Here is a 26,593-nt window from a genome sequence, read left to right on the forward strand (position 1 = left end):
CAGGCCTATGGCTCCAAATGCATAGGTAGAAGAGGATGGCCTTGTTGGGCCCCAATGGAAGGAGAAACCCTTGCTCCTCCTTAGGTTTGCCTCCCAGTTCAAGGGAATGTCAAAGGGAAGTAAGAGGGGTTATGGAAGAAGGTTAGTGGGACTGTTTAGGGATCTCATGGACAGGAACCAGGGAAATAATATTTGAAATGTAAATATAAAAATATCCAATTAGAAAAAGCAATAAAAATTGCTAAAAAAATGAGAGAAAAAAAGAAAAGTTAACTGCCTGCTAATCACACCTATTGACTCAGAAATCTAAAGGTGTAATTGTCAGGGAATATTGTCTGAATAATACTAGTGGAAAGACTGAGATGATGAAGACTCAACTGGAAACACTTCTCTCTCCCAGATACCAGTGACAGACCCAAACTGTACTACAGGAATCCAAAAAAGGAGGAGTGTACTCTGAACTGAGGACACCATACTTGTCTTTCCCTTCTTCCTTAGGACCTTTCTCTTCTGAGAAAAATTATAAAACCCATGAGCTCTCAGGAAACAACTGGGCGTTTTCCAATACCTGGCTTTTGGAATAAAGAAATTAATGATTTAAACTCTCTGAATTCAAGGAACCATAGCAAGCAGGTATGTCCAGATGCTTCTGGGAGGCTCTCAGTCCCATGTGTAGAGAGCTCAGATAAAGGCTATTTTTCAGTAAACCCACTCAACCCTAATCAGGGCTCACTCAGTTTTCCAATGGACCAAGTATTTCTTCCTTTTTTATACAAATACAGAAGACCAACTTCTTTCTCCCCATCACTGTTCTTTTTACCCTCTTTCTTCTCACTCCCTAATGGCTATTTGCTCTGTATTAGAGGACATTTAGTAAACCATAGAATTACTGAAGGAATATCTGAGAGGCAGTTGCTGTCAGGACAAAACTTGTGACATCACAGATGAGGCTAGGGCTCTCCAGGTTACAAGAGATTTTTCAGGCATGGGCTAATGATGATGTAACTGAGAGCTGCCATGGCCTAACTTCTGAGCACCTTTCCTTACATTGACCAGATTCGAGAGTGCCTTTTCCAGGAGTGTCTCCTGTGATACAGTGGAAAAATTTATGTACCCCATTTCTCTAAATCTAGAGACTTCTCTCTGCTTCACTTGTGGTTACATGTTCTGAATGGAGAAATTTAGACAGGGGCTTGGCATGGGTAGTAAAGATTTTGGAATATGGAGTGTAGTAGATTCCTCAAGAGAATATTTTTATTCTCTATGTCACAGGTTTTTTCCTGTGACATACAGTTCAATTTTCTAGGTTTTCTCTGTTTCCCAAACTCTAGTATTTTCCCTACAGACCTTTAATTTAATGAATATTGTATTTCTAGTTCTTATTGTAAATTCCTTGAAAAGCGACTGTAGGCAGCTGTGATGTGCCCAGGCTCAAAGTTGGCAGTTGTTTCTGCATTCCACCCTCCCAATGGTGAGCTCTCCTTTCACTAAACTATTCCTTATTTGGCTATATGCCTGCCTGGCCTGCTGGCTTCTGCATAGTGACAGCATGTCTGCATGACGCACGTGGCTTATTAGGATTGGGCAGTGCTAGCTATTTAAGTGTGGTGTGTGGGTTCCCTGGGGTCAGAAGATTGTATCAAAGTTCCTAAGTAAAACTGCTTGAAGAAGATCTTCACTATTCGTGTCTTCCTTGCAGGTCGAGGTTGGACACAGCAAGTGGTGGCCCATACGGGACCTCCTGATATCAGAACTTCATGCAGTCAGGGCAGCGCTGGAAAGTTCCCAAGGTAAGATGGGACCATAACGACCCTGGGATATAAGTGGCTATAAATATTCAGTGTAGTTACCAAGAAAGTTCTCGGTAGCAGCGAACCGAAATTAGGAAGACACTTGGTGAATTTAGCCATAGCAGGGTAGAAAGATTTTGTCATGAGGACCTCACAGTCTCATCCAATTTTTCTGGCTCTTCAAGAGCTGTTTGAGCATAAGAAACTAAAAATAAAAAGGAGCATTAGTAGAGAGATTTTTGCGTGAATGGGATGTCATTGCCCCCTGGTTCGCAGTCTCTGGTAATCTTACTGTGGAAGTTGCGAAAAATTAGGGAAAGATCTTGATTTTGCATGGGAACAGGGGATGAAAAGACCTGGGGTCCATCCAGTGTGGCCCTTAGTGCGTAGTTGTCTTGAGGATCAAAAATGTTGTCAGGCAACTATGGAGAAGGGGCAAGCTGCCCAAGAAATGCATCAAAATGAGAGGACAGAAAAGCAGGGAAGCGTAAAGGAGACAGACTCAGAAAAGACAGATACAGAGGAAGAAACAGACAAAACAGATTCAGAAGAAGAGTTACAAGAGTTGATAGATCAAATGCGGAAACAGTCTCTAAGGAATAGACAGAACAAGAAAAGGAAAAAGCCTAAAATGGTGGAGGAACTTCCTGTGTGGTTCCCCTCAGCTGCTCCTCCCTGCAATGTTGTAGAGGGAGGAAGTAGAGTTTCCCGTGCAGGGAGCCCTCCTGTGGTGAACAACAGTACTGTGCATGTGCAGGCTTTGCACCAGGCATCAGTTGGCCAGTAATATGCTAATGAGGGAGCAGCACCATGCTAATGAGGTATTCATGCTCCGCCAATCCCCGAAGTACAATTAGCAAAGTCTCAGCTGCTGTCTATATAAGGCGAGCATTCTTGCTGCTTGAGGTCTCCCTGTCCCTGTTCAAGAGAGCTGTACAGTAAAGGCTTGTTCGCAGAAGAATCCTGTTGCCACACGTCGTTCTTGCTGGTGAGAAATTGGGCGCGTGACAAATGGGTAGTAAATTCTGCCCAGAAGTGTGGAAGCCAATCCACACAGAACTGCATCTGGTCTATCCTGTTTATGTGGATGATAATCAACAAAGGTATCATGAGCCTTTAGACTTTAAGGTGATCAAGTCCCTGTAAAATCAGTCAGGACATATTGCATTATGGCCTCATTTACCATAACTCAGGTTGAGGTCTTATACAGATTTTGCATGACTCCTAGTGATTGGAGTAAACTTCCTTAGGCCTGTCTTATTCTGGGACAGTATTTGAACTGGAGAGCTTTTCTTATTGAGTTTGCCAATGAACAGGCTGCTGCTAACTTGGTAGCGGGGGGGGGGGAGGCTGCCTCGGATAGAGATATGCTGCTAGGTCAGGGACACTCTGCCAATGCTCAGACAGGTTATCCAGGACAGGTTTACCAGCAGATTAATGAGGTTGCAACAAATGCATTGAAATCCTTACCTAGTAAGGGAGAAGTAAGTAGAAACCTCATCAAGATCCTTCAAGGACCTATGGAGCCATTCTCTGACTTTGTAGCCCAATTAGTGATAGCAGCAGGTAGAGACTTTGGTGACCCCATTATGATTATGCCCTTAATTAAACAATTGGCCTATGAGCTTTGCACAAAGGAATGTCGAGCCACTATCACTCCTTACAAGAATAAGGGACTTGAAGCTTGGAACAAGGTCTGTAGAGATATAGGGGGATCTTTGACTAATGCTGGACTTACAGCTGCTGTTATGCAGATGATGCAGAGAAAAGGAGGACGCTCAGGAATGTGTGTTAAGTGTGATCAACAGGGGCACCTCAAAAGGCAATGTCCAGAAAGGAGAAGTCTCTTCAGTACAAGAAGTGGCCAACGACCAAGGCAAAAAGGGTCGTGCCCCAAGTGCAAAAAGGGGAACCATTGCACTCATGAGTGCCACTCGGTAAAAGACATCAATGGGCAGCCTCTTAGCTCGGGTTTTGGTGGAGCAGGTCCAAAAAATGGAGAGCCACGTCCACGACCCTAGGGCCCACAAATATATGTTCCAGTCGAGAATTAGGATGTAGAACCGAGTCACGAGAGATGGTCATCCCTTCGCCATCTGAGGGGCCAAGGAGAGCCACTAAAGGCTCTGCAGGACTGGACATCTGGTCCACTGCCAGACTCGTACTAACTCCTTGGATGTGTGTACAGTTGATAGAAACTGATTTAAACGTCCCCTTGAACTTGGCACAGTATGGTTACTTATAGGGAAATCATCTACGGCTTTAACAGGACTACATGTCCATCCAGGAGTTATTGACCCAGATTATACTGGGGTAGTCAAGAACATGGTAGAATCACTGAAAGAGATTACTGCCATTTCCCCTGGGGACAGAATAGCCAAACTATTACTTTGCCTAGGCTTCATGGAAGTTTTGCAGCCCAGTCTAGAGGGAGAGGAGAGAATGGTTTCAGCTCCGACCTTACATTTCTAGCCTTGGGTTTAAACCAACGCCCAGTAATGGAGCTAAGGGTAGAAGGAAAAAGGATCCTAGGACTGTTGGATACAGTGCCCAATAGAAGTATAATAGCTAAGAAAGATTGGCCCTCTGGATGGCCAGTACAGGTCTCATATCAAACATTACAATGTCTCCATTAAGCATGAGCTCCTGATATGAGCGCAAGACAATTGAGTTGGAGAGATCAGGAAGGGCATTCGGGAGTTATGCAACCCTATGTGTTTGATTTGCCCATTTCCCTTTGAGGGAGAGATTTGCTGAAATATATGGGTTTCAAATTGAACACTGAGTATTCTGAAACTTCACAAAAGATTATGAAACATATGGGTTATATTCCCAGTAAAGGAATAGGGAAATACTTGCAGGGTAGGACTAACCCTATAACTGCCCAAAAGAGAGAAAAGGATCAGGACTTGGGTTTTTCCTTGGGGCTGCTGAGGAAGGGTTTCCATTACCTGGAAAACAGAGGAGCCAGTGTGGGTTCTTCAGTGACTGCTTTCTTCTGAGAAGCTTGCCACAGCTAAAGCTGACTATGAAGCATATAAAACCATCAGTATCATATTGTAATACCCCAATATATGTGATATAAGAAGTCAGGGAATGATGATGCATGATTTACAAGTTAATAATCAACAGTTGCAAATCATGAGCCCAGTGCAACGTGGGCTTCCTCTTTTATCCTCTCTGCCAGCCTGTTGACCTGCTGTACTGATTGATATAAAAGATTGCTTTTTCTCCATACCTCTTTGTCCAAGGGATAGTGAAAGATTTGCTTTTACTGTTCCATCATGCAAACATGAAGAACCTGATCAAAAATATGAATCAGTAGTTATACTACAGGGTATGCCAAATAGCCCTTCTATATGTCAACTTATTCTGGCAATGCCATCACCCCAATAAGACAGAAGTTTCATGCACCTCATATTATGGATGATATCCTTTTAACTGCAAAGAATGAAGAGATTTTAGATTTATCATATGGAAATTTAGTTAAATTGCTAGAAGGTAGGGGATTGATTATTGCCCCGGAAAAGGTACAAAAGGGCAATCTTGTAAATTATTTAAGAGCAAAATTAAGTCCTTTTATCATTATTCCCCAGGAGGATGAATGGAGGAAAGATAATCTTAATACTTAATGATTTTAAAAAATTATTAGGAGGTATTATTTGGGTCAGATGTTATTTAAATTTACCAAATTATGAATTAAAACCATTTTATAATACTTTAGTTGGGGATTCGGCCTTGGATTCTCATAGACAATTGACAGATGAAGCAAGGAGAGCTTTAAAGAAGGTTGAAAAAGGATTACAAGGCACAATTTTACATCGATGGAAGGAGGGTGCAGACATTGTGCTATGAATTCTAGCCACCTACATGCAGCCCACAGAATTGTTGTGCCAAGATGGCCCTCTGCTTTGTTTTTATCCCAAGGCTTCTCCAGCTAGATCAGTAGAGTATTATCCTACAGCAGTTACAGAATTAGGCCTATATGGGATCCAAAAGTGCATACAATTTTTTGGTGTTTCCCTAATCTCGATCATAGTGCCCTATAAAGGTCAGCAGATGAAGATCTTGTGTGGCACTGTGGGTGATTGTGCTATATTATGCTGTGGATTCCATGGAGAGATAGATAATCATTATCCAAAACATTCTTTGCTATCCTTCTTTAAAGAACATCCCATATTCTTTCTAAGGTTACTTCCAGTACTTCTATACAGGGGGCGCCAAACATTTTTACAGATGGATCCAAAAATGGCTGTGGAGCTTATATGATTAACCATCAAGAGCCAATTTTGTGTCAATATCATCCCAGCTCTCCACAAATAATTGAACTCAAGATTTTGCAGGAAGTGTATAAAAATTGTTCCTTTGCCTTTAATTTGCTCTCTGATTCATCATATTTGTTAATGCAGTTAAGATTTTAGAAGTGGTTAGCCCTATTAAAATTAGCAGCACGGTATGCCAGCTGCTGAGGGAACTTCAGGAATTGATCTGAAAAGAGGTCAAGATTTTTGTCTAACAATGAAATGATCTTGTGGATAGATGGACCCAAATGGAGTTCATCTTCTTAAGCTAATCATAGGATCAAGCTGGACAGTTTCATCAACAATTTCATGTGCCTACTAAGACCTTAGAACAGATGTTTCATCTGTCTTGAGCAGGTGCTCGACAGATAGTTTTAGGATGTCAACAGTGTATCACTTTTCACGATTCCCCAGGTGTAGGGGTTAATCCTAGAGGCCTTTTGCCCCTAAAGATTTGGCAAATGGATGTAACTCACATATCTGGATTTGGGACTCTAAAATGCATTCATGTTTCTGTGGATACTTGTTCAGGTGTCATTCATGCTACCCCTATTAGTAGAGAAAAGCCATGTTATTGGACACTTCTTATAAGCCTGGGCTGTTTGGAAAAAGCCTTAACACTTAAAAACTGATAATGACCCAGCTTAAACTGCTATATCTTTCAAATCCTTTTGTAAACAGATGGATATGCAGTTGACCCATGGCCTGCCTTATAATCTCCAATGTCAAGGTATTGTTGAGCAAGCATATCGTACCTTGAAGGAATGTGTGATTAAACAAATAGGGGGAATAGGCCATGGTAGAACCACCAGGGAACAGATATCCTTAGCCCCTTTTACTCTTAATTTTTTTAATATTGGATTATGATGGCCTATCTGCCACTGACAGACATCAGTGTCGGGTGGGCATGTTGAAAGGTTACGTGAAATGGAAAGACGTGATCACTGGCTTATGACATTGGCCAGATCCCGTGTTGTCATGGGCAAGAGGGTCTCTTTGTGTGTTTCCTCAGGACCGGCAAGATCCGTTGTGGGTCGCTGAAAGATTGACCAGGAGGTACAACAAGAATGAAGATCCTGCTGCTGCTGACACTTCTTGGTGTGACCCAAATGGTGGTCCAAATGGAACCCCTGTGGGGGATACTATTGGTGTTCCGGAGACTCATGCCGATACGTCATGACTTTTAAATCCACTCATCTAATTTTTCTAAAAAGTTGTCAAGTTATCTTCTAGGAAATTGGACAGGAGAATTCGATTTCTTAATGGTTCAGCTATGTGCAGCCATCGTGACGGTGAACTCCACACGTGCATATGCTAGACTGGCTACGGGATTGTCATTTTGGATTGAGGCTGCTATGAATCATCTGAGGGAGTGGGAGGGTATGGGAACCCTAGTTGGATTCTTGCTGCTGGTCTGCCTAGTGTGCCTGTGTTGTCTCTGTAGAATGAGGTTTGTTCAGAGGCGGCACGCTATTATGGTGGTACAGGTATTTGCAGCAATTGAAGCAGGACAGTCCCCTCAAGCCTGGCTTAAGGTTATTCAGAAGACCTTGTTGTACCTCAGGCATGAGTATGTGTGAGTGACCCTCCCCAGTTATGGGCAACCTCTCTTCTAGCTAAGGAACTTGGTGGGCAAAGAAGTGTCATAAGACTGGTTTAATGAAGGGATGATCCTAAGACAGTGGGTTCACCACACTCAGTGGTGCCTTTGCCTGCTTGGTTAATTAAACAAAAAGGTGGAACTATAGGCGGCTGTGACGTGACAGGCGTCAAAGATCGTGCTGGTTCCACTTTCCACCCTCCGAACAGTGTGCGCTCCTTGTAGTAAGCAAGTCCTTATTTGGCTATACCTGCCTGGCTTGCTAGCTTCCGCATAGTGATAGCCTGTCTGCATGACCCAGATAGCTTGCTGGGATTAGCCAGCACTAGCTATTTAAGTGTTCTCCCGGGGTTCCCCGGGGTCAGAAGATTGTTTCAAGGTTCCTGAGTAAAACTGCTTGAAGAAGATCTTCATTGGTCATATCTTTTTTGCTGGTCGAGGTTGGGCATGACAAGGGACTTGGTAAATATTCCTCAATTTGTACTCAAAAATTTTGTTTTCCAATTCCATTCTCTGCAATGATTTTGGTCACAAAGTGGGCCCAGGTATAGAGTGAGTATAAAAAGTGTAAAACTGTGTACCTACTTCAAGTGATAAATTCCCAAATTCTTATTTTATTGAAAAATTACCAGACATCAGGAAAGCAAAGGACAACATGGACTATTGATTTCGGTTTCTTGTACAATTTGATATCAGAACTACACTATTGAGCTTCCAATATTCCAATGGCCAGACTTGAGTTTTAGGATGTTTTAACGTGATTCTATCTTAAGGCCAAACATAAGATACTGGATGATGGGAAAGGAGAAGAATGGCTTGAGGACCAGTTAAACATCTACTTCATTAGGTTTATAAAAATAGGAAGGAGTATTTTTGAAATGGTCATTTGTGAGTTCTACATTCTTGACATAGTTGGGTAAAATCCATGTTATCATTCCACTTCACCACATAAGTGTAGGAGCCACCAAAAGTATATATGTATACATCAGCCAACAAAACTATATAAGATTGATGAAGGTAAGAAATGCATTTTGCCAGGAACCGGATATCAATATTACCTGAGATACTCAGATACAGCATGTCAAATACAGAAGTGAATGCTAGTAGTAAACCATTGAACTGAAAACGGACCTATTGTTCGTAAATTTTTAAAAAGGATAGAGGAGCTGAGGGTGTTTTCAAACCCATACAAACAACAATGCCAATGAACCAGAACTTTCTCATACTATACCAACATACAAAATAGTACAAGGACAGACCTATGGCTCCAAATGCATATGTGGCAGAGGATGGCCTTTTTTAGGCAACATTGGAAAGAGAGGCCTTGTCTTCCACAGTTTGTCTCTCAGTTCAAGGGAATGTCATGCAGCAGAAAGGCTGGTTAGAGAAGAAGGAAATGAAACTGGTAGGGATCTTATGGGCAGGAAACTGGGAAAGGAAATCATATTTTCAATGTATATATAGAAACATGTAGTTTGAAAAGAAAACAAATTGCTAAAAAATAAAAAAAATATGATATAAAAGAGAAGAAAGCTGCCAAGTAATCTAACATATTGACTCAGAAATCTGAAGTGGTAGTCAGGTTAATATTAGTATAAAGACTGAGATGATGAAGTCTCAACTAGAAGCACTTCTCTCTCCTAGATATCAGTGTCAGACACAAACTGCACTATAGGGATTCAAAGCCTTGAGGAGTTTAACTTGAGTTAGGGACACAATACTTGTTTTTCCCTTCTTCCTTAGGACCTTTTCTTCTTGACAAAAAGAGTAAAGGTCATGAGCTCTCAGGAAATCAACTGTGCCGTTCATAACCCTTGGTATTGGAATAAAGAAATAAATGATATAAACCCTCTGACATCCAGGAACCAGAAGAACAGGGAAGTCCAGATGCTCCAGCTCTTGATTCCCATATGTGGAAGGCTCAGATCAAGTCTATTTCTTCATCAATACCACTCAACCCCTACCAAGGGCTCTCTGAGCTTTATCCAAATACCACTTATTTTTTTTTCTTTTTTTTAATACTAAGACAGAAGGCCAGCTTACTTCTGCCCATTTCTGATCTCTTCATCCTGTTTGTTCTCACTCCCACATGGCTGTTTACTCTGAATTAGTGGCCAATTAGTAAACCAGAGAGGTACTGAAGAAATATCGGAGAGGCAGTTCCTGTCAGGACAATACTTGTTACATCACAGAAGAAGCTAGGGATCTCCAGGATACAAAAGATTTTTCAGGGAGGCCTAATGATGATGTCACTGAGAACTGCCATGTCCTTAGCTGCTGAGCAGCGTTCCTTTCATTGACCAGATTCGAGGGTGTCCTTTCCAGGAGAGTCTCCTATTGCACAGTTGAAACCTTTACATACTCCATCTCTCTAAACCTAGAGACTTCTCTCTGCTTCACTAGTAGTTGAAAGCTCTGAATGGAGAAAGTTAGTCAGGGTCTTGGCATGGGTAGAAATATTTAGGAACATGGAATATAGGAGATCTTCTAGATAATACTTATATCCCCAGGTTCATACCTGTGACTCAGTTCAACATTCTAAGTATTCTGTTTCCCAAAGGCCAGTATTTTCCCTACAGATGTTTAATTGAATTAATATTGTATTTCAATTTCTTATTGAAAATTCGTTGATAGGGGACTTTGAAAATATTCCTCAATGTGTACTCAAAAATTCTGTTTTCCAATTCCATTTTCTGCAAAGGTTTTGGCAACAAAGGAGGCCCAACTATAGAGTAAGCATAACACTGTAAATACTGTATACCTAATTCAAATTATAAATTCCCAAATCCTTATTTTAACAAAAAATTACCAGATATCAGAAAAGCAAAGCACAACATGGACTATTGAATTCGGTTCTCTAGTCCCATTTGATATCAGTTCTGCAATACTACCTTCCTGAGTTTCATTCCCATACTTGAGGGTTTTGAGTATTTTACCATGATTAGTTATTAAGGCCAAACATAAGATATAGGAGGCTGGGCATCTAGAGGAATGACTTGAGGACCAGTGACGCCTCAATTTCAGAAGTTTCAAAAAACAGGATGGAGTCTATTTGGTGTTGCCATTTTTGGATTCTACAGTCTTGACCTAGATATGCAGAACCCATGTCAAAATTCCAGCTAAACTCAGAGCTGTAGGAGCCCCCAAAAGTACATACATATACATCAGCCACCAAAACTAGACAAGATTGATGAAGGTAAGTGCACTCTTCCAGGAATCAGATATAGATATTTCCTGAGAGACACAACTAGATTATGCCAAATACAGAAGTGAATGCTAGTGGCAAACCAGTGAACTGAAAATGGACTTCTTGTTTGTAGATTTTCAGGAAAGATTACAAGAGCTGAAGGGGCTTTAACACCATAAGAACGACAATGCTAATGAACCAGAGCTTTCTGATACTAGACCTATGTTCAAGAATGTACATGGACAGAGTTATGGCTCCAACTGCATATGTGGAAGAGGATGGACTTGGTGAGTACTAATGGAAGGAGAAGTCCTTGGTCCTCCCTAGGTTTAACTCCAAGTTCCAGGGAATGTTAAGGGGTAGTAAGAAGGGTTATAGAAGACGGGCAGGGGGACCAGATAGGGATGTTATGGGCCAGAAAATTGGAAAGGACATAACAATTTAAATGTAAATGAAGGAACATCCAGTTAAAAAAACCAATAAAATTTGCTAAAAATTGAGAGATATAAAAGAAAAAAAAAACCTGCCAACTAATCATAAGTATTGACTTGGAAATCTAAAATGATAGACAGAGTAATACTAGTGGAAAGACTGCGATGATGAAGTCTGAAATAGAGCACTTCTCTCTCCAAGATAGAAGTCTCAGACAGAGAGAAACTGGACAATAGGTATCCAAAGCACTGTAGAGTTTACTCTGAGCTGAGGACACAATACTTGTCCATCCCATCTTCCTTAGTAACTTTCTCTTTTTGACAAAATGTATAAAGTCCATGATCTGTCAGGAATACAACTGTGTCCTTTACAACACATGACTTTTGGAATATAGAAATGAATGATATAAAGTCTCTGACTACCAGGAAGCAAAAGATCAGGGAAGTGCAGATGCATCTGAGAGTCTCCCAGTTCCTGTTTCCCTTATGTGGAAGGCACAGAAAAAGGCTATCTCTTCAGTGATCCCACTCAACCCCTAACAAGGACACACTAAGCTTTCCCAAGCACCTCATATTTCTTCCTTGTTTTTTATACCAAGACATAAGTCCAGCTTCCTTCTCCCCATATCATATCTCTTCATCCTCTTTGTTCTAACTCCCAAATTGTCTCTGAATTAGAGGCCAATTAGTAAACACTAGAGTTATTGAAGGAAAATCTGAGAGGCAGTTGCAGTCATGACAACAGAAGGAGGTAGGGCTCACCAGGTTATAAGAGAGTTTTCATGGAGTTCCTAATGATGCTGTCACTGAGAACTACCTTGGTCTACTTGCTGAACACTTTTCCTTACATTGACCAGATTCGAGAGTGCCCTTACCAGGTATGTCTCATGTGGCACAGGACACCTGTATGTACTACATCACTCTAAAATAGAGACTTCTCTATGCTTCACCAGTGGTTACATGCTCATAATGCAGAAAGTTATTAAGGGGCATAGCATGGGTAAAAACGGTTTAGGAACATGGAGTGTAGGAGATTCTTGCAGATATTAGTTTTATTGACAGGTAATTCCTGTGACATACAGTTCAATTTTCTGGTTTTCTCTCTTTCCCAAAGGCCATATTTTCTCTAAAACCTTTAATTGAATGAATATTGTATTTCAATTTCTTACTGTAATTCCTTGATAGGGGATTTTGTAAATGTTCCTCAATGTGGAATCAAAAATTCCATTTGCCAATTACATTTTCTGAAATGATATTGGTCAGAGAGGGGGCCCAGCTATAGAGTGAGTATAAGAGTGTGAATACTGTGTACCTACTTCAAATGATGAATTCCCAAATCCTTATTTTATCAAAAAATTACCAGTCATCAGGAAAGCAAAGGACAATATGAAGTTTGAATTCAGTCCTCTAGTCCCATTTGATATCAGTACAACCCTTTGTACCTTCCAGTGTTCCCATGGCCAGACTTGATTATTCAGGACTTTTTACCATAATTCTTTCTTAAGAACAAATGTAATCTACCAGATGATGGGCGGGGAGAAGAATGTCTTGAGGACCAATGAAACATCTTCTTCAATAGGTTCATAAAAACAGGAAGGAGTCTATTTGCATTGTCATTTGTGAATCCTACATTCTTGACATAGTTGGGCAGAATCCATGTTAACTTTCCATTGAACCATTTAGGTGTAGGAGCCACCAAATGTATATATGTATACATCAGCCAACAAAACTCGATAAAATTGATGAAGGTAAGAAATACATCCTGCCAGTAATTGGATATAGATATTTAGTGAGAGACACAGATACAGCATGTCGAATACAGAAGTGAATGCTGGTAGCAAACCATTGAACTGAAAACATACCTCTTTTTGGTAAATTTAGAAAAAGGATTAGAAGATCTGAGGTTGCTTTCAACCCCATAAGAACAACTAAGCCAGTGAACCAGAGCTTTTGCTTACAAGACCAATATACAAAGAAAGTACATGGACTGACCTATGGTTCCAAATGCATACGTTGCTGAGGACGGCCTTTTTGGGCAACAATGGACATGAAGCCCTTGGTCCTCCCTAGTTTGTCTCCCAGTTCAAGGGAATGTCAACAAACAGAAAGACTGGTTAGAGAAGTAGGAAAAGAGAACAAGTGGGATCTGAAGGGCAAGAAACTTGGAAAGAAAATTATATTTTAAATGTAAATATAGAAACATCCAGTTATTAAAAGCAATAAAATTTGCTAAAATGAGAAACATATCAAAGAGAAGAAAGTTGCCAAGTAATCGCACATATTGACTCAGAAATCTGAAGTGGTATTCAGAGTAATATTATTGGAGAGACTGAGATGATGAAGTCTCAACTACAAGTACTTCTCTCTCCGAGATATCAGTGTCAGACACAAACTGCAGTATAGATATGCAAAACATGGAGGAGTTTACTCGGAGCTTAGTACTCAATACTTGTTTTTCACTACTTCCTTAGGACCTTTTCTTCTGACAAAAAGAGTAAAGGTCATAACCTCTCAGGAAAACAAATATGCCCTTCACAACACTTGCCTTTTGGAATAGAGAAATGAATGATATAATCCTACTGATTTCCAGAAACCATAAGAACAGGGAAGCACAGATGTATCTGACAGGCTCCCAGCTTCTGATTCCCATATCTGAAAGGCTCAGATAAGGCTATCTCTTCAGTGATATCACTCAACACCTACCAAAGACTCACTGAGCTTTCCTAAAAACCACATATTTCTTCCTTGTTTTTTATACCAAGACAGAAGACCAGCTTCCTTCTCTCCATTTCCAATCTCTTCATCCTCTTTGTTTTCACTCCCCTATTTGCTCTAAATTAGAGACCAATTAGTAAACACTAGAAATACTGAAGTATTTCTGAGAGGCAGTTGCAGTCAGGACAACAGTTGTGACATCACAGAAGAAGTTATGGCTCTCCAGGTTACAAGAGAGTTTTCAGGGAAGGCCTAATGGTGATGTTAGTGAGAAATGCCATGGCCTACCTGCTAAACAATTTTCCTTACGCTGACCAGATTCGAGAGTGCCCTTTCCAGGTCCATCTCCTGTAACACAGTGGGAACCTTTAGGTACTCCATCTCCCTGAAGCTCGAGACTTCTCTCAGCTTGACTATTGGTTACATGCTCTGAATGGAGAAAGTTAGTCAGGGTATTGGCATGGGTGGAAAATATTTATGAGCATGGAGTGTAGGGGATACTTCTAGATAATATTTTTATTGACAGGTCATTCCTGTGACATACAGTTCAATTTTTTAGGTTTTTTATGTTTCCCAAAGGCCAGTATTTTTACTACACACATTTAATTGAATGAATACTGTATTTCAATTTCTTATTGTAAATTCCTTGATAGTGGATTTTGTAAATATTCCTCAATGTGTACTCAATAATTCGGTTTTCCAATTCCATTTTCTGCAATGATTTTGGTCACAAAGCGTGCCCAGCTGCAGAGTGAGTATAACAGTGTAAATACTGTAATCCTACTTCAAATGATAAACTCCCAAATCCTTATTTAACAAAAAATTACCAGACATCAGGAAAGCAAAGGACAACACGGACTATTGAATTCAGTTCACTAGTCCCATTTGATAACAATACACTCTATCTAAAATCCAGTGTTTGCATGCCCAGACTTGAGTAAAGGATAATTTACCATGATTATTCTTAAGGCCAAACATAAAATACCCGATGATCGGTAGGGCAAAAAAGGTTTTGAGGACCAGTTAAACATCTACTTCAATAGGTTCATAAAAACAGGAGAGTCTATTTGAAATAGTCATTTGTGAATTCTACATTATTGACATATTTAGGCAGAATCCATGGTAACATTCCACTTAACCACTTAGGTGTAGGAGACACCAAATGTATATATGTATACATCTGTCAAAAAAACTAGATAAAATTGATGAAGGTAAGAGGTGCATTCTGCCAGGAACCAGATATAAATATTTACTGAGAGACACAGATATAGCATGTCTAATACAGAAGTGCGTGCTGGTAGCAAACCAGTGAATTTAAAATGGACCTCTTGTTGGTAAATTTTGAAAAAAGAATTAGAAGAGCTGAAGGTGCTAACAAACCCATAAGAACAACGTTGCCAATGACCCAGAGATTTTTTATACTAGACCAATATAAAACGAAAGTACATGGACTGACCTATGGCTCCAAATGCATATGTGGCTGAGGATAGCCTTTTTGGGCAACATTGGAAAGAGAAGCCCTTGTCTTCCCTAGTTTGTCTCCCAGTTCAAGGGAATGTCATGCACTAGAAAGGCTGGTTAGAAAAGAAGGAAATGGAACTGGTAGGGAACTAATGGTCAGGAAACTGGGAAAGGAAATAATATTTTAAATGTATATATAAAACATCTAGTAAAAAAGAAAAAAATTGCTAAAAAATAAAAAAAAAAACATGAATGATATAAAAGAGAAGAAAGCTGCCAAATATTCTAACATATTGACTCAGAAGTGGGAGTCAGGTTAATACTAGTATAAAGACTGAGATGATGAGGGCTCAAATAGAAGCACTTCTCTCTCCCATATATCAGTGTCAGATACAAGGTGCACTATAAGTTTCCAAAGCATTGAGGAGTTTAACTTGAGTTAGGGACACAATACTTGTTTTTTCTTCTTCCGTAGGACCTTTTCTTCTTGACAAAAATAGTAAAGGTCATGAGCTCTCTGGAAATCTACTGTGCACTTCATAAAACTTGGTTTTGGAATAAAAAAATGAATGATACAATCCCTCTGTCATCCAGGAACCATAAAAACAGGGAAGTCCAGATGTTTCTGAGAGTCTCCCAGCTCTTGATTTCCTTATGTGGAAGGCTCAGATCAAGGCTATCTCTTCAGCGATACCACTCAACCACCACCCAGAACTCACTGAGCTTTCCAAACGACCACGTATTTCTTCCTTGTTTTTATACCAAGACAGAAGGCCAGTTTCCTTTCCCCTATTTCCAATCTCATCATCCACTTTGTTATCACTCTCCAATTTTCTCTGAATTAGGGGCCAATTATTAAATCCTAGAGTTCCTGAAGGATATCTGAGAAGCAGTTGCAGTTATGAGAACAGTTGTGAAATCACAGAAGAAGGTATGACTCTCCGGGTTACAAGAGTGTTTTCGGGAAGGCCTAATGGTGATGTCACTGAGAACTGCCATGGCCTACATCCTGAACAGCTTTCCTTACATTGACAGGTTCGAGGGTGCCCTTTCCAGGTCCGTCTCCATTGATGCAGAGGAAACCTTTACGTACACCATCTCTCTAAAGCTAGAGATTTCTGTCTACTTCAATAAAGGTTACATGTTCTGTGTGGAGAAAGTTAGTCAGGGTCTTGGCATGGGTAGAAAAGATTTAGGAACATGGAGTTTAGGAGATTCTTCTAGATAATACTTATATTCCCAGGTTCATTCCTGTGACTCACTTCAATATTCTAGGTATTCTCTGTTTCCCAAAGGCCAGTATTTTCCCTACAGACATTTAATTGAATGAATATTGTATTTCAATTTCTTATTGAAAATTCATTGATAGGGGACTTTGTAAATATTCCTCAATGTGTACTCAAAAATTCTGTTTTCCAATTCCATTTTCTGCAATGATTTTGGTCACAAAGGGGGCCCAACTAAAGGGTGAATATAAAAGTGTAAATACTGTGTACCTACTACAAATGGTAAACTCCCAAATTTTTATTTTCTTGAAAAATTACCAGACATCAGGAAAGCAAAGGACAATATGGACTATTGAGTTAAGTTTCTTGTCCCATTTGATATCAGTACTACACTCTCTAGCTTCCTGTGTTGTGAAGGCCAAAAGTAAGATACCGGATGATGGGCAGGGAGAAGAATGGTTTGAGTACCTTTTAAAGGTCTACTTCAATAGATTATAAAAACAGGAGGGATTCTTTAAAAATTGTCATTTGTGAATCCTCCATTCTTGAAATAGTTGTGCAGAATCCATGTTAACATTCCTCTTAACTACATAGGTGTAGGATCCACCAAAAGTATATATGTTTACATCAGCCAACAAAACTAGATAAGATTGATGAAGGTAAGAAGTGCATTCTTCCATGAACTGGATATAGATATTTCCTGAGAGACAGAGATACAACAAGTCAAGTACAGAAGTGAATGCTAGTAGCAAACTAGTGAACTGAAAACGGACCACTTGTAAGTAATTTTTGAAAAAAAAAAAAGATTAGAAGAGATGAAGGTGCTTTCAACCCCATAGGAACAACAATGCCAATGAACCACCACTTTCTCAGTACTAGACCAATATACAAAGAACGTACATTGAACCTATGGGTCCAAATGAATATGTGGCAGAAGATGAGATATTGAGCAACATTGGAAAGGAAGCACTTGTCTTCCCTAGTTTGTCTCCCAGTTTAAGGGAATGTCATGCAGCAGAAAGGCTGGTTAGAGAAGAAAGAAATGGAATGGTTAGGGATTTTGTGGACAGAAAACTGGGATAGGAAAGAATATTTTAAATGTAAATATAGAGACATCCAATTAAAAAATCAATAAATTTCGCTAAAAAATAAAAAAAAATGAATGATATAAAGGAAAAGAAACCTGCCAAGTAATCACACATATTAATTCAGAAATCCGAAGTGTAATAGTAAAGTGAAATAGTAAAGTAATTAAATAGTAAAGAAGTCAGAGTAATACTCGTGGAAAATCTGGGATGATGAAATCTCAACTAGTAGCACTTCTTTCTTCCAAATATCAGTGTCAGACAGAAACTGCACTATAGATATCCAAAGCATGGAGGAGTTTACTCAGACCTAGGGACACAATACTTGTTTTTCACTTCTTCCTTATGACCTTCTCTTCTTGACAAATTGAGTAAAGCCATGAGCTCTTAGGAAAACAACTGTGCCCTTCACAACACTTGGCTTTTGGAAGTAAGAAATGAAGGATATAAACTCTCCAGGAACAGTAAGAACAGGGAAGTCCAGATTCTTCTGAGGGTCTCCCAGCTCCTGATTCCCTTATGTGGGAGGCTCAGATCAAGGCTATCTCTTCACCCATAGCATTCAACCCCTATATATGTCTCACTGAGCTTTCCGTAGGACCATATGTTTGTTCCTTGTATTTTGTACCAAGACAGAGGACCAGCTTCTTTCTCCCTATTTCTGATCTCTTCATCCCCTTTGTTATCACTCCCCAATTTGCTCTGAATTTAGAGGCCAATTAGTAAAACCTAGAGTTACTGAAGGAATATCTGAGAGACAGTTGCAGTCACGACAACTCATGTGACATCACAGAAGAAGCTAATGCTCTCCAGGATACAAGAGATTTTTCATGAATGAACTAAAAATGATGTCTCTAAGACCTGCCATGGCCTATCTGCTAAAGAGCTTTCCTTAAATTGACCAGATTTGAGGGTGCTCTTTCCACATATATCTCCTATTACACAGTGGAAATGTTTGCGTACTCCATCTCTCTAAAGCTAGTGACTTATCTTTGCTTCATTAGTGGTTAAATGCTCTGAATGGACAAAGGTAGTCAGGGTCTTGGCACGAGTCGATAAGATTTAGGAATTTGAGTTTAGAAGATTCCTCTAGATAATATTTTCTTTTTCAGGTTCATTCCTGTGACACACAGTTCAATTTTCTTCATTTTCTCTGTTTCCCAAAGGCCAGTATTTTCCCTACAGACCTTTAATTGAATGCATGTGTATTTCAATTTTTATTGAATATTCCTTGATAGGTGACTTTATATATATTCCTGAATTTGTACTCAAAAATTTGCTTTTCCACTTCCATTTTCTGCAATGACTTTAGCAACAAAGGCGCCCAGCTATAGAGTGATTATAACAGTGTAAATAGGGTGTACCTACTTCAAATGGAAATCTCCAAATTCCTATTTCATCCAAAAATTTCCAGATATCAGTAAACCATAGGACCACATGGAGTATAGAATTTGGATCTCAGGTCCCGTTTGATCTCGGTTCTTCAATATCTCTTTTCCAGTGTCTCAGGGTTAGATTTGAGGTTTTTGGATGTTTTACCATGATTCTTTCTTGAGGCCAAACATAAGATAGAGAAGGATGGGAAGTGATAAGAATGGCTTCAGGACCAGGGAAACCTCAACTTCAATAGTTTCATAAGAACAGGAGGGAATCTATTTGCCAATTCCATTTGTGGATTCTACATTCTTGACCCAGTTGCATTGAATCTATGATAAAATTCCCCCTAACTTCATACAGTAGGATCCACCAAAAGTACATATATATATATATATATATATATATATATATATATATATATATATATATATATATATATAAAAACAGCCACCAAAACTAGATAAGATTTAGGAAGCTAAGTGCATTCTACCAGGAACTGGATATAGGTCTTGCCTGAGAGAGAGCTGGAGCATGTCAAATACAGAAGTGAATGTTAGTGGCAAACCAGTGAACGGAAAACGGACCTCTTGTTGGTAGGTTTTGAGAAAGGATTACAAGAGTTGAAGGTGCTGTTAACCCCAAAAGAAAAACAATGTCAATGAAACAGAGCTTTCTGGTAATAGACCAATATTTAAAGAATGAACACGGACAGACCTATGGCTCCAAATGTATATTTGGCAGAGGATGGCTTTGCTGGCACCAATGGAAGGAGAAGTCCTTGGTCCTACGTTGGTTTGTCACCCAGTTCAAGGAAATGTCAAGGGGTAGAAGTATGGTTAGATAAGAAAGGATTGTGACAGGTAGTGATCTTATGGGCAGGAAACTAAGAAAGGAAATAATATTTTAAATGTAAATATAGACTCATCCACTTTAAAAACACTAAAATTTTATAAAAAATAAGAAAGAAAGATATAAAAATAAAGAAAACTGCCAACTAATCACAGTTATTCACTCAGAAATCTATAGTGGTATTCAGAGTAATACTAGTGGAAAGACAAAGATGATGGAAGTCTCAATTAGAAGAACTTCTCTCTCCCAGATATCAATGTCAGACACAAACTGCACTATAGGTATCCAAATCTTGGAGGAGTTTCCTCTGAGCTGTGGACATAATACTTGTCCATCCTTCTTCTTTAGGACCTTTTTCTTAGGACAAAAATAATAAAGGCCATAGCTCTCAGAGAGACAACTGTGCCCTCTCAAACTCTTGGCTTTGCAATAAAGAAATGAATGAGATAAATCCTCTGACATCCAGGAACCATTAGAACAGGGAAGTCCAGATGCTTCAGTGAAGCTTCCAGCTCTTGATTCCCATATGAGTAAGGCTCAGATCAAGTCTATCTCTTCAGTGATACCACTCAACCCCTACCAAGGGCTCTCTGAACTTTCCCAGTACCACTTATTTCTTCATTTTTTTATACTAAGACAGAAGGCAAGCTTCCTTCCTCTCTTCTCTGATCTCTTCATCCTGTTTGTACTCCCTCCCAAATGGCTGTTTACTCTGAATAAGTGGCCTATTAGTAAACTGGAGAGGTACTGAAGGAATATCTGAGAGGCAGTTTCTGTCAGGACAATACTTGTTACATCACAGAAGAAGTTAGGGCTCTCCAGTTACAACAGATTTTTCAGGTGGTGCCTATTTATTATGTCACTGATAACTGGCAGGGCCTACGTACTGAACAGCTTTCCTTACATTGAACAGATTCAAGGGTGTCCTTTCTAGGTCTGTCTCCTTTGGCACAGTGGAAACCTTTACGTACTCCATCTCTCTAAAGCTACAGAATTCTCTCTGCATCACTAGTGGTTACATGCTCTGATGGAGAAAGTTAGTCAGGGCCTTGGCATGTGTCCCAAAGATCTAAGAATATGGAGTGCAGGAGATTCTACTGGATAATAATTTTATCCCTAGTTCCATTCCTCTGGCTTATAGTACAATTTCCTCAGATATCTCTCTTTTCTAAAGGCCAGTATTTTCCCTACAGACCTTTAGTTTAGTGAATATTTTATTAAAATTTTTTGTACATTCCTTGATAGTGGAATATATATATTGCTGAATGTGTACTCAAATGTTCTATTATCCTATTCCATTTTTTTGTTATGATTTTGAAACAAAGGGGCCCAGCTCTATAGTTCTGAATATCTTGTATTTACTTAAATGATAAACTCCCAAATCCTTATTTTATCCAAAAATTACCAGATATTAGTAAAAGAAACGACAGCATAGACTATATGATGCATTTCTCTAGTCGCATTAGATAGCAGTTCTCTAATATCTATCTTCCTGTGTTTCAAGGGCCAGACTTGAGGGTTTTGGATGCTTTACCATGATTCTTTCTGCAGTCCAAAAATAAGGTTCATGTCATGGGCTGAGGGATGAGGGGCTTGAGGTCCAGTGAATCTTCTACTTCAATAGGTTCATAAGAATAGGATGGAGTCTCTTTGGCTTAGTCATTTGTGGATTCTAAATTCTTGACCTAGTTTCACAGAATCCTTGTTAAAAATCAACGAAACACCCTAGATGCATGAGGCACCAAATATATCTTAGCCATTCTGATTGGTGTGCTGTGGAACCTCAGGATTTTTTTTTTATTTCCATTTACCTAGTGGCTAAGAATGTGGATATTCCTCAGTTGAGAATTCATTGTTCAGCTCTACACACACACACACACACACACATACACACACACAGACACACACACACACACACACAGACACACACACACACTCAGCAACCAAATGTAGATAAGACTGATGAAGCTAAGGAGTCTATGCTGCCAGTGAACTGAAAACGGACATCTTTTTGGTAGAGTTTGAGAAAGGATTAAAAGAGCTAAAGGTGCTTTCAACCCTATCAGAACAACAATGATAATGAACCAGAGATTTCTGGTACTAAACCAATATTCAAAGATTATACATGGATCGAACTATGGCTCCAACGGCATCTGTGGCAAAGGATAGCGTTGTTGGTCACCAATGGAAGGAGAAGTCCAATGGAAGGAGAAGTCCTTGGTACTGCCTGGGTTTGACTCCAAGTTCAAGGGAAAGTCAGGGGGCAGTAATGTGGGTTATATAAGAAGGTTAGCGGATTTAGATAGGGCAATTATGGAAAAGAAACTGGGAAAGGAAATAACATTTGAAATGCAAATGTAGAAATATCCAAATAAAAAAGCAATAAAATTGTATTAAAAATAAAAAAAAATGAAAGAAAGAAAAGAAACCTGCCAGATAATCAAACCTATTGACAGAGAAATCCAAACAGTCACTGTCTGGAAATGGTATTCAGTGTAATACTAATGGAAAGACTGAGATGATGAAGTCTCAACTATATCCCTTCCAGATATCAGTGTCAGACACAAATTGCTCTACAGGTATACAAAGCATGGAGGCATTTACACTGAGTTGAGGACACAATACATGTCTTTTCTTTGTTTCTTTGGACATTTTTCTTCAGGGCAAAAAGAGTAAAAGCCATGAGCTCTGAGGAGAACAACTGTGCCCTTCCCAACAACTAGCTTTTGGAATGAAGAAATTGATTATATAAAAACTCTGATTTACAGGAACCATAAGAAAAGAGAAGTCCAGATGCTTCTGAGAGGGTCCCAGCTCCTGATTTGCATATGTGGATGGCTCAGATCAAGGCTATCTGTTCAGCAATGCCAGTCATCCCCTACCAAGGAGTCACTGAGTTTTCCCAAGCACACATATTACTTCCCTTTTTTAGACAAAGGCAGAATGGCAGTTTCCTTCTACCCATTTCTGATCTTTTCATCCTCTTTGTTCTTACTCCAAAATGGATGTTTATTCTGAATTAGATGCCTATTACTGAAACCTAGAGGTACTGAAGGAATACCTGAGATGCAGATGAAGTCATGACAACAATTGTGACATCACAGAAGAAAAATCTCTCCAGGTTACAAGAGATTTTTAAGGCAAGGCCTAATGATGATATCACTGAGAACTGCCATGGCCTACGTGCTGAACAGCTTTCCTTACATTGACCATATTTGAGGGTGTCCTTTCCTGGTATGTCTCCTGTGACACAGTGGAAACCTTTATATCCTCCATCTCTGTAAAACTATAGATTTCGCTTTGCTTTATATGAGATTACATGCTCTGAACAGAAAAAATTAGTCAAGGGCTTGGAATGGGTAGAAAAGGTCTTTTAACATAGAATGAATGGGATTCTTTTGGATATTAATGTTATTCCCAGGTACATTTCGTGAAATACAGTTCAATTTTGTATCTTTTCTCTGCTTCCCAAAGGCCAGTATTTTCACTACGGACCTTCAATTGAATTAATATTGTATTTCACTTTCTTACTGTACATTCCTCGATATGGGACTTAATAAATATTTCTGAATGTGTACTAAAAAATTCGGTATTCCAATTCCTTTTTCTGCAATGATTTTGGAAACAAATGTGGCCCAGCTCTAGAATGAGTATAACATTGTACATATTGTATACCTACTTGAAATGATAAACTCATAAATCCTAATTTTATCCCAAAATTACCAGACATCAGTAAAGCAAAAAAAAAAAAAAAAAAAACATGGACTGTAGAATTCGGTTCTCTAGTCCAATTTGATACCAGTCCTGCATTATCTAACTTACTGTGTTCCCGTGGCAAGACTAGAGTGTTGTGGATACTTGACTATGATTTTTTCTTCAGGCCAAACATAAGATTCACGAGGTTTGGAAGAGTGAGGAATGGCTTGAGGTCCTCAGTTTCATTAGGTTCATAAGAACAAGAGAGAGTCTACTTTGCACTGTCCTTTTTAGATTCTACTTTCTTGACATTATTCCCCAGAATCCATGTTAAAATTCCATCTAATTTCATATCTGTAGGTTACATATGTATATATATATATATATATATATATATAGAGAGAGAGAGAGAGAGAGAGATGGAGATGCAGATGTAGATATAGATATACAGATATATATATATATATACAGAGATATATATACATATATATGTATATGGGTATATATATATATATATATATATATAGAGAGAGAGAGAGAGAGAGAGAGAGATGGAGATGCAGATGTAGATATAGATATACAGATATATGTATACATATATGTATACATATATGTATGTATATATATATATATATATATATATATATATATATCAGCCACCAAAACTAAATAAGATTGATGAAACTTAAAATTGCATGATCAGAAGATATGGATATAGGTCTTTCCTGAGAGACACAGCTAGAACATGTCAAATACAAAAGTGAATTGTAGTAGCAAAAAAGTGAACTGAAAGCACATCTCTTGTTGGTAGATTTTTGAGGAAGGATTACAGGAGCTGAAGGAGCTTTCAGTCCAATAAAAAAGACAATGCCAATGAACCGGAGTTTTCTTGTAATATATGAATATTCAAATATAGTACATGGATAGACCTATGGCCCCAACTTCATATGTAGCAGAGAATGGCCTTGCTGGGCACCAATAGAAAGAGATGCCCTGGGTCTAACCTAGGTTTTATTACCAATTCAAGGGAATTTCAAAGGGAAGTAAGGGGAATTATATAAGAAGTGTGGGGGGACGGGGAGGGATCGTATGGACAGGAAACTGGGAAAGGCAAAAATATTTGAAATGTAAATATGGAAAAATCAAATAAAAAAGCAAAAAAATTGCTAAAAATAAAAAGAATTAAATATGTTAAAGATAAGAAAACTGCCATCTAATCAGACATATTGACTGAGAAATCTGAAGGGTCACAACCAGGCAATGGGAGACAGAGTAATAATAGTGGAAAAATGATAGGATGAACTATAAACATGTCTCTCTCCCGAATACCAGTATCAGAGTCAAACTGCACTATAGGTATCCAAATAATCGAGGAGTTTACTCTGAGCTGAAGACACAATACTTGTCTTTCACTTCTTCCTTAGGACCTTTTTCTTCTGAGCAAAAAAAAAAAATAAAAGCCATCAGCTCTAAGGAAAAGAACAGTGCCCTTCACAACGCCTGGTTTTTGGGATAAAGATATTAATGATATAAACTCTCTGACTAACAGGAACCACTAGAAGCAGGGAAGTCCAGATGCTTCTGACAGGCTCCGAGCTCCGAGCTCCTGATCCCATGTGTGGAAGGCTCAGATCAATTCTATCTCTTCAAGGTAACTACTCAACTCCTACCAAGGACTCAGTGAGATTTCTCTGGGTGGACATATTTCTTCCTTTTTTTATACCAAGACAGAAGTCCATCTTCATTCTCCCCATCTCTGAGCTTTTCATCCTCTTTATTCTTACTCCCAAATTGATGTTTCCTCTGAAATAGAGGCCAATTAGTAAAACCTATAGGTACTGAAGGAATATACGAGAGGCATTGCAGACATGACAACATGATATCACAGGAGAAACTAGGGATCTCCAAGATACAAGAGATTTTTTCATGGAGGGCCTAATGATGATGTAACTGAGAATTTCCATGGCCTACCTCTAAACAGCTTTCTTTACATTGAGCAGTTTCGAGAGTGCCGTTTCCAGGTATGTGCCCTGTAACACAGGGGAATCCTTTATGTACTCTGTCTCTCTAAAGCTAGAGACTTCCCTTTGCTTCATTACTGTTTACATGTTCTGAATGGACAAAGTTAGTCAGGGTCTTGACAGGGGTAGAAATGATCTAGACACACAGAGTAGAGGAGATACTTCTGGATAATAATTTTATTCCCAGTTCAATTCCTGTGACATACAGTGCAATTTCCTAGGTTTTCTCTGTTTCCTAAAGGACAGAATTTGCCCTACAGTATTTTGACTGAATATTGTATTACACTTTCTTATTGTACTTCTTTTATTGGAGACTTTGTATATATTCCTTTGTATATATATATATATATATATATATATATATATATATATATATATATATTTGTGTACTCAAAAACTGTATTTTTCAATTCATTTTTTGCACTGATTTTGGCAACAAAGAGGGTCGAGCTATAGAGTAAATCTAAGACTTTAAATATAGTGTACCTAATTCAAATGATAAACTCCCAAATCATAATTTTATCCCAATATTACCAGACATCAGTAAAGCAAAGGACAAAATGAAGTACAGATTATATTTCTTGTAGTCCCATTAGATATCAGTACTCTAATATCTGAATTCCTGAGTTCACAGGGACGGACTTGAGGGTTTTAAATAAATTACCCCGATTCTTCCTTCTGGTAAAACATAAGATTCAGGAGGATGGGCAGGGAGAAAAATCACTTGAGGTCAAGATAAACCTCAACTTCAATAGTTTCATAAGAACAGGAGGGAGTCTATTTGATATTGTCATTTGGTGATTCTACATTCATGACCTAGTTTCCCAGAAAGCATGTTAAAATTCCACCCAACA

The 26,593-nt window shown here is 38.9% G+C and overlaps 1 long non-coding RNA gene across 1 annotated transcript; it reads left to right on the plus strand.

Moving 5' to 3' along the window:
- The first annotated feature begins 1,624 nt into the window (after positions 1-1,624).
- On the plus strand, positions 1,625-23,601 carry LOC147997994 (uncharacterized). Its single transcript, XR_015647302.1, has 3 exons — positions 1,625-1,790; positions 11,012-11,165; positions 22,685-23,601. It is a non-coding gene; the product is annotated as an uncharacterized LOC147997994 (long non-coding RNA).
- The last annotated feature ends 2,992 nt before the right edge of the window (positions 23,602-26,593 follow it).

The sequence above is a fragment of the Rattus norvegicus genome, chromosome Y, assembly GCF_021556685.1.
Source record: "Rattus norvegicus strain SHRSP/BbbUtx chromosome Y, alternate assembly SHRSP_T2T, whole genome shotgun sequence".
NCBI classification, from domain to species: domain Eukaryota; kingdom Metazoa; phylum Chordata; class Mammalia; order Rodentia; family Muridae; genus Rattus; species Rattus norvegicus.